The sequence below is a fragment of the Macaca mulatta genome, chromosome 16 (genome assembly GCF_049350105.2).
Source record: "Macaca mulatta isolate MMU2019108-1 chromosome 16, T2T-MMU8v2.0, whole genome shotgun sequence".
Lineage (NCBI taxonomy): Eukaryota > Metazoa > Chordata > Mammalia > Primates > Cercopithecidae > Macaca > Macaca mulatta.
The window spans coordinates 67,896,226-67,903,957 of record NC_133421.1 but is presented as its reverse complement, the minus strand read 5'-3'; positions in this window follow the sequence as shown (position 1 = coordinate 67,903,957).

Here is a 7,732-nt window from a genome sequence, read left to right as displayed (position 1 = left end):
CGGGCGTGGTGGCTCACGCCTGTAATCCCAGCACTTTGGGAGGCTGAGGTGGGTGGATCACCTGAAGTCAGGAGTTCAAGACCAGTCTGACCAACATGGTGAAACCCCGTGTCTACTAAAAATACAAAAATTAGCCAGGTGTGGTGGCTCATGCCTGTAATCCCAGCTACTCGGGAGGCTGAGGCAGGAGAATCACTTGAACCTGGGAGGCAGAGGCTGCAGTGAGCCGAGACTGCACCACTGCACTTCAGCCTGGGCCACAAGAGCGAAACTCCGTCTCAAAAATAAACACATAAAATAAAATAAAATCTCACCAAATGATCATGCCAAATAAGGATCCTGCCTGGGAAAAGACGGGGGTCAGAGAAGCCAGATGGAGAGAATTGACAGAGAATTAACAGTACTCACTGTGGAGGTGAGGAAGGGGAGCTCCAGAGGCCCATCCCCCTCCCAGCATGAGTTTGCATGGGGAGGGCAAAGACATTTAAAGAGAGAGGAGTCGGAGCCTGGTGACTCCCACCCTGTGATGCACATAAGTTGAAGTAGGAGAGAGAAGGTGGTGCGCAGGAAAACAAGCCGCAGTGCCTGCCTCCACCTCAGCCACTCATGCATCCCCAGCACTTCCCCAATCTGAGACTCAGTTTCTTTGTCTCTGCAATGAAGGATTTGGCCCAGACAGATCTCCAAGGTGCCTCATGGCTCTAATATTCTCTGATTTGATGGCTGCAGCCTTCGGCAAACGTGCATAAAATAGATTAGTTTTAGCAGTAGTAAAAACAAAACTGAAAATCAGATTTATCATTTTAATTAAATATACTTTACATTCTCAATTTCTAGGGAGCAAAATGCTCCCCTCTCCATCAGTTTTCTCTTTGTGGGAGACATTCATGTCTGACATGCAATTTAAGAAAATACCAAACCACATTGTAAGATACACAATTAACAAGACCCTAACAGGCATTTCTTAACAGGAAAGTGGGGCTTGGTGGGGCGGGGGAAGAACATAAAAAGGAAATGTCAAGAAGGGGAGGGTCAGGTGGGATCAGGAGCCCAGAGAACTGTGTATCAGGCTAGTAAGAACAACGTGCTATTGTTTTTACTCAGCCCTCAGAAGTCACTATCTCTGGAACTCTGTGGAGCTGAGGAGTCTGAAGCGTGTGGTTTGGTTCCCTCTCCCTGGGTGACATAAGGCAAATTGCTCTCTGGACTTTAGAGTGCTCAACTATAAAATGGAACTAAATATACCTACTTTGAGGAACGCTGGGAAAATGTAATAAGATATTTGAAAAGGCTTAGGAAAACAATAAAGGGTAAAGCACACATGCGAACACTGTATTTATTTTATTTTATTTTATTTTTTTTGAGATGGAGTTTTGCTCTTGTTGCCCAGGCAGAAGGGCAATGATGTGATCTTGGCTCACTGCAACCTCCGCCTCCTGGGTTCAAGCAATTATTTTGCCTCAGCCTCTCAAGTAGCTGGGATTATAGGTATGCACCACTACGCCCAGCTAATTTTGTATTTTTAGTAGAGAGAGTGTTTTGTCATGCTGGTCAGGCTGGTCTCAAACTCCTGACCTCAAATGATCCACCTGCCTCTGCCTCCCAAAGTGCTGAGATTACAGGCATGAGCCACTGCGCCCGGGCCAACACTGTATTTTGGAAACTCAAGTTGGGGTCCAGAATGCCTGGTCCCCATCTGGTTAGGTATCATGTCCTCTCAGGCTGCATCCCCCTAACATCCTTTCTTTCTGCCATCCTCTTCTCCACCCAGGCACGTGGTCCCCACAAAGCAAGAGGAAAGCAGCGCCCCTACCCAGAAGGAGCATCATTTCCTGGGCTCTGGGCTCTGTGGCTCCAGATCATTAACTAACAACCGGGGTTGTAAATTACCAGATAAATCTGGGCTGGGGTCGCCAGTAGGATAGATGAGAATCAACAGGAGAAATAAATCTACAGCAGAAGCTCCCTGAGTTTCAGGAAAGCCCTATAGCCTGGGGGCAGTCAGGGACTAGTGAGAGAGGAGTTTCTGTTTTGGATAAAAACAAAAACAAGGCTGGGCATGGTGACTCAGGGCTTGATTGCCTGAGTTCGTGAGTTCGAGACCAGCCTGGGCAACATTGCAAAACTTTGACTCTACAAAACATATAAAATTTACGCGCCGGGCGCGGTGGCTCACGCCTGTAATCCCAGCACTTTGGGAGGCCGAGGTGGGTGGATTGCCTGAGGTCAGGAGTTCAAGACCAGTCTGGCCAACATGGTGAAACCCCGTCTCTACTAAAAATACAAAAAAATTAGCCGGGCGTGGTGGCGTGCACCTGTAATCCCAGCCACACGGGAGGCTGAGGCAAGGGAATTGGTTGAACCAGTGGAGGTTGCAGTTAGCCGAGATTGCGCCACTGTACTACAACTTGGGCAATAGAGCGAGACTCCGTCTCAGAAAAACAAAAACAAAAAATACAAAAATTAGCTGGGAGTGGTGGCACCTGCCTACTGAGATTGCACCACTGCACTCCAGCCTGAGTGACAGAGCGAGACCCTGTCTTTTAGAAAAAAAAAAAAAAAAAAATCAAGGCCAGTGTGGTAGCTCACACCTGTAATCCCAACACTTTGGAAGGCCAAGACAGGAGGATCCCTTGAGGCCAGGAGTTCAAGACCAACCTGGGCACCAGAGCAAGACCCTGACTCTGCCAAAAAAAAAAAAAAATAATAATAATAATAATTAAAAATAATTTTTTAAAAATCTCAGAAATAAAACCAGGAATTCTCCCCACCACCCATTACCACCATTCTCCCAAAAGGATTCAGGTAAGAGTCAAGTCCCCAGGCTTCTGCCAGTGCTGACAGAGCTGTCCCTGTCCCTGCCTTATCGAGCTGGGGCGTCCACTCAGTTGCACGTTATTCCTGACGACAAGAGCAAATATAGACACTCTCAGAGGCTGAGGAGAGGCTAAGTGGAATAAGCGGTGTTTAATATTTAACGAGAGAAATTGCCTTCCCTTAGCAGAGCCCCACCCAGCAGGCGCTGTGGCCCCTCATAATTCAAGTCCGTACTTAATTAAAAAGGGGAGCATCCTGGACTCTCCCCAACTGGCACCAATTCCATTCTCATCCTTCAGCCTGCTGACATTTGTCTGTTTGTCTCTCTTCAACAGAAAGAGAAAAAAATCAAAAGGAAAAGAAAATGTTATATCCTGCAGCTTTCTGAGAGGTCCAGTCCTTGAGCTGGGGCGCTTCATCTAGAAGCAGAGAGGGTTGAAATCTAACAGGAGGAGACAGAACAGGACAAGGAATGCTTTGCATTTTGGAGAGAGCCCTGAGCTACTGCAAATAGCAAGGATGAAAAGCTAAAGTCACCAGCACCTTCTAAAAATAAAACTTGGTCTCCTTGGGGCATCCTTGATTGCTGGCCTCCAGCACTGGGCTCCAACATTTCCTCCTGGGACAATATTCCAGAAGAAAGGACGATGCATTTATTTAGCCTTGTTTAAAAATATTAAGATGTGGCCAGGTGCGGTGGCTCACGCCTGTAATCCCAGCACTTTGGGAGGTTGAGGCAGGCAGATCACGAGGTCAGGAGATTGAGACCATCCTGGCTAACACGGTGAAACCCCGTCTCTACTAAAAATACAAAAAATTAGCCGGGAGTGGTGGCGGGCGCCTGTAGTCCCAACTACTCAGGAGGTTGAGGCAGGAGAATGGTGTAAACCCGGAAGGTGGAGCTTGCAGTGAGCCGAGATTGTGCCACTGCACTCCAGCCTGGGCGACAGAGCAAGACTCCGTCTCAAAAAAAAAAAAAAAAAAAATTAAGATGTTTCTCACTGGGATCCTGACAAGTTCCAATTACAGCTCCCCAAAAGGTAACACTCCCCCCCGCCAATAAATAATTCTAAAACAATCCCTTGTGGACTTGGCTCCACAGAGGTCATTATGTTCATTCTTTTACTCCTGGGAATGTCACACTGTCACACACAAGTTGGGGTGAGGAGGGAATCAGAATCTCCCACCTCAAACTCTTAACTGCAGCTCCGTCTGCTCTGTCTGCCAGAAGAAATCCTTCATGAGTCCGGCTGGACAATCTGATCTTCTCCTTCTGTTTCTCCCAAGGTCCTCGAGGACGTCCAATGCCTGTACCACCCAAGGGAAAAAGAGTCCTCATCTTTAGAACTTTTATATGTAGACTGCTCTTCTCCTCCACAGGATGCCCCTAGGAATTGAGCAAGACATCAGCTTTATCTATGAGCTTCCTCTTTAGCCCAATACACTCCCAGCTAGCAGGCTGAGGGAGAGCCCCATTTCTTTGGAGTTTCAAGAGAGATCTCAGGCTAAATAGAAGATGGAGAGGAACAAGGGAAGTAGTTGCTTTACCTCCCTGCCCAGCACGTTCTCCAAAAGTGGTGCCTTTCCAACCACGTTGAAAGTAATATATATTGACAAGATATTTGTAAAGACATCTATGATTAAAAAATAAAAACCAGGCTGGGTATGATGGATCATGCCTATAATCCTAGCACTTTGGGAGACCAAGGCAAGAAAATCGTTTGAGCCCAGGAGTTTGAGACAATCCTGGGCAACATAGCGGGACCCCATCTCTACAAAAAATTTAAAAAATTAAAAATTTAAAAAGCCAGTTGTGGTGGCGAGCACCTGTAGGCCTAGCTACTCAGGAGGCTGAGGAGGGAGAATCGCTTGAGCCCAAGAGGTCGAGGCTGCAGTAATGAGCCATGATGGTTCCACTGCACTCCAGCCTGGGTGACATAATGACAACTTGTCCCTGCGCCTCCTCCACACACAAAAAAAATCTGCTTAGTTCTATAACATTAAAATAATAAATAAATAAATAAGAAAAAGAAAAATGGGCACCAGGCATTTTGGTGTAGGCAGTTAATTTGAGGGGTACATATCCATGTACCCATCATTCAGAAGCCCTGCAGTTTAGAGGAAACAATGTGAAAAGGGGACAGCGACACAAGACAAAAGAAGTCAAAGAATGGCATGTTTTGGTTATCCTGACCCACCAGCCCATGGGGAGGACCCCAGGCTCCCCCTCTTTCATCCCCACCACCTGACCTTTCTGTCTGGTTCATTCCTCTAGTGTCTCCAGTCTGGGAGACACTAAGGGGACATAGGACATTACTTGACCCTATTTATCTCGTCCATCTGACCTTGCGGAGCCAAGGTTACCCCACTGGGTTCCACCCTTTAAGGCTCTGGAACTCAGCTCTTCCAGACCATGAGGAAGCCAGGCCTTGAGGATACTTCCATTCTCCTCTCGCAGACACATGGCATAGGTCACCCACAGGATGTCCCCAGCTAACCCAACCCAGAGAACCAAATCCAGCCCTATGCCGCTCATTCTTTGAAACCTGCCCTGGGGAAAGCCTGCTTCTCTGATGGCTCCTGAGCCACCTTGATATCAGATCCAGGTGAATCCAATAGCTTCCTCTCCCTACTCATCACAGTGCTCTGATCTTCCAGCCTCCTGAGCAAGCCACAGCCTGCCTTTATATGAACATTTGCATATCAAAGCCTCACATTTACATTTTATAACTTAGGCTTCTGGGAAACAGATCAGAGTTCAGCCCCCAGTCTACTAGCATAGCCGGGAAAGAAGCATTTACCTGTGCAACCCCCACCAAAGATGTGTTGGAGGGGGTCAGGGAGTACGCTGCATGTGTCCGTGAAGCTGTGTGTCCAGGAGGGGACTGTGAGCGTCCCGCATCCAAGAGTGTTCCTGTGTATCTCTGGCTCAGGGGTGGGCTCCATCTGGCCTGTTATGTGGTCCTTCAAGGTGTTTGCATGCCTGTGAGTCTGTTTGGGGTGTCCTCAGTCTGTTGTGGGAGCCCTTGGGGTAGATGTGTGTTTGTGAGGGCTCTGTTTCCTCATTTGTAAAATGGGAATGAAAATCCTAATACTTACCTCACAGGATCGTTATGAGGTTGCCTTAGTTAATGCAGGTCATGCACTTACAGCAGGGCATGGCTCGGTACATGTCAGTTATTATGACTCAATTCCCAATAGAAATTCCAGCCCCTCTATTTCCTCCTCCCCAACTACTTCCAGTGGTGTAAGAGGCGAGTATTCCCCTTGGAAATATCACTGTTCTGAGCCTGGACATCAAATCAGAGGTCAGTGACAGCAGCAGTATCTTCTCTTACCCTGAGGGAGGAAGGCCCCTCAGCCTCTGCCAGGGCTGGGGAGGATTGGGAATGTGGAGGGGACACTTACTCCCCAGGGAGCCAGGGGTCCTCCAGAAGAATGTAAGAACTCAGAACCAGCAGCCTGGGCAACATAGTGAGACCCTGTCTCTACAAAAACAAACAAACAAACAAACAAACAAACACATTAGCCAGGCATGATAGTGCATGCCTGTAGTCCCAGCTGCTTGGGAGGCTGAGATGGGAGGATCGCTTGAAGCCAGGAGTTTGAGGTTACAGTGAGCTATGATGGCACCACTGTACTCCAACCTGGGTGACAAATGGAGACCCTCCTGTTTCTCTCTTCAAAAAAAAAAAAAAAAAAAAGGCTGGGCTTGGTGGCTCGTGCCTTTAATCCCAGCACTTTAGGAGGCCAAGGCGGTGGATCACCTGAGGTCAGGAGTTCGAAACCAGCCTGACCAACATGGTGAAACCCCGTCTCTACTAAAAATACAAAAAATTAGCCAGGCATGGTGGCGGGCACCTGTAATCCCAGCTACGCGGGAGGCTGAGGCAGGAGAATTGCTTGAACCTGGGAGGTGGAGGTTTCAGTGAGCTAAGATTGTGCCTTTGCACTCCAGCCTGGGCAACAAGAGTGAAACTCTGTCTCAAAAACAAAAACAAAATAACTCAGAACCAGAGGGGCACTGGCACCCCTAGAGAGGCCCCATCCTACTGAAGTGCCCAGTACCAACTTAAAGACCCACTGGACTCTTCTTCGTTGTCATGGAGATCACACCAGAACTGCCTTCCAGGAAGAACCCTGTCCTCCTCTCCACCTCTCTTGGCCAGAACTCACACTTGTCTCTAAACTGGTTCCATCCAACCCAAAGTTGGGATTTGCTTGGGCTTGTTTCTCCTTCCTTGGGCAGGGTTCCTGCTAAGATCAATTAGTTTGGTCTTTATTGTACCTATTCACTACACAAGCATTTCATGCCACCCTCATAAGCATGCAGACAGGCTGAGGAGGACTTACAGAGGCAAATGAGCTCTGGAGAGCTCTCCATAGATAAGGATGTCTACACCATGAGGCAGAACGAAAAACATCCACACCAGAGATAGAGTTAAGAATGTTGTATGGGGATAAAAGGAACTGATTGAGGTTATCATGGAAGGCTTCCTGGAGGGGAGGGACAATAGACACGAGTCTTATAGAATATTATAGCACCTATAGAAAGGGAAGTTTATTTTCATTTGCCCAAGCTGATCTCATGGAATGAGCCCTTAAGAACGTTAAACAGCAATTTTATGTTTTAGCCCCAGTTCTAGCCAGACAGGCCCAAAGAGCTTCCATGTGTCATTTCCTTCTCTGAAACTCCACTGCCTCATCTGTAAAGTGGCGGGTGTTAGGTTAGATGAATTTGGGAAGCCACTCCTGCTGGCCTGGCATTTGAACATTCTTTTGTGTTTATCACAAACAGGCAGGACGCAAAATCAGGCTGTCCTCAAAGGAGTGCATAGGCTGGAGACACAGAGAATTGTCTCAGAAAAAAGGCCTTTGAGGATTCATGTCCTGTGTGCCCCCATGGCCACAGCCC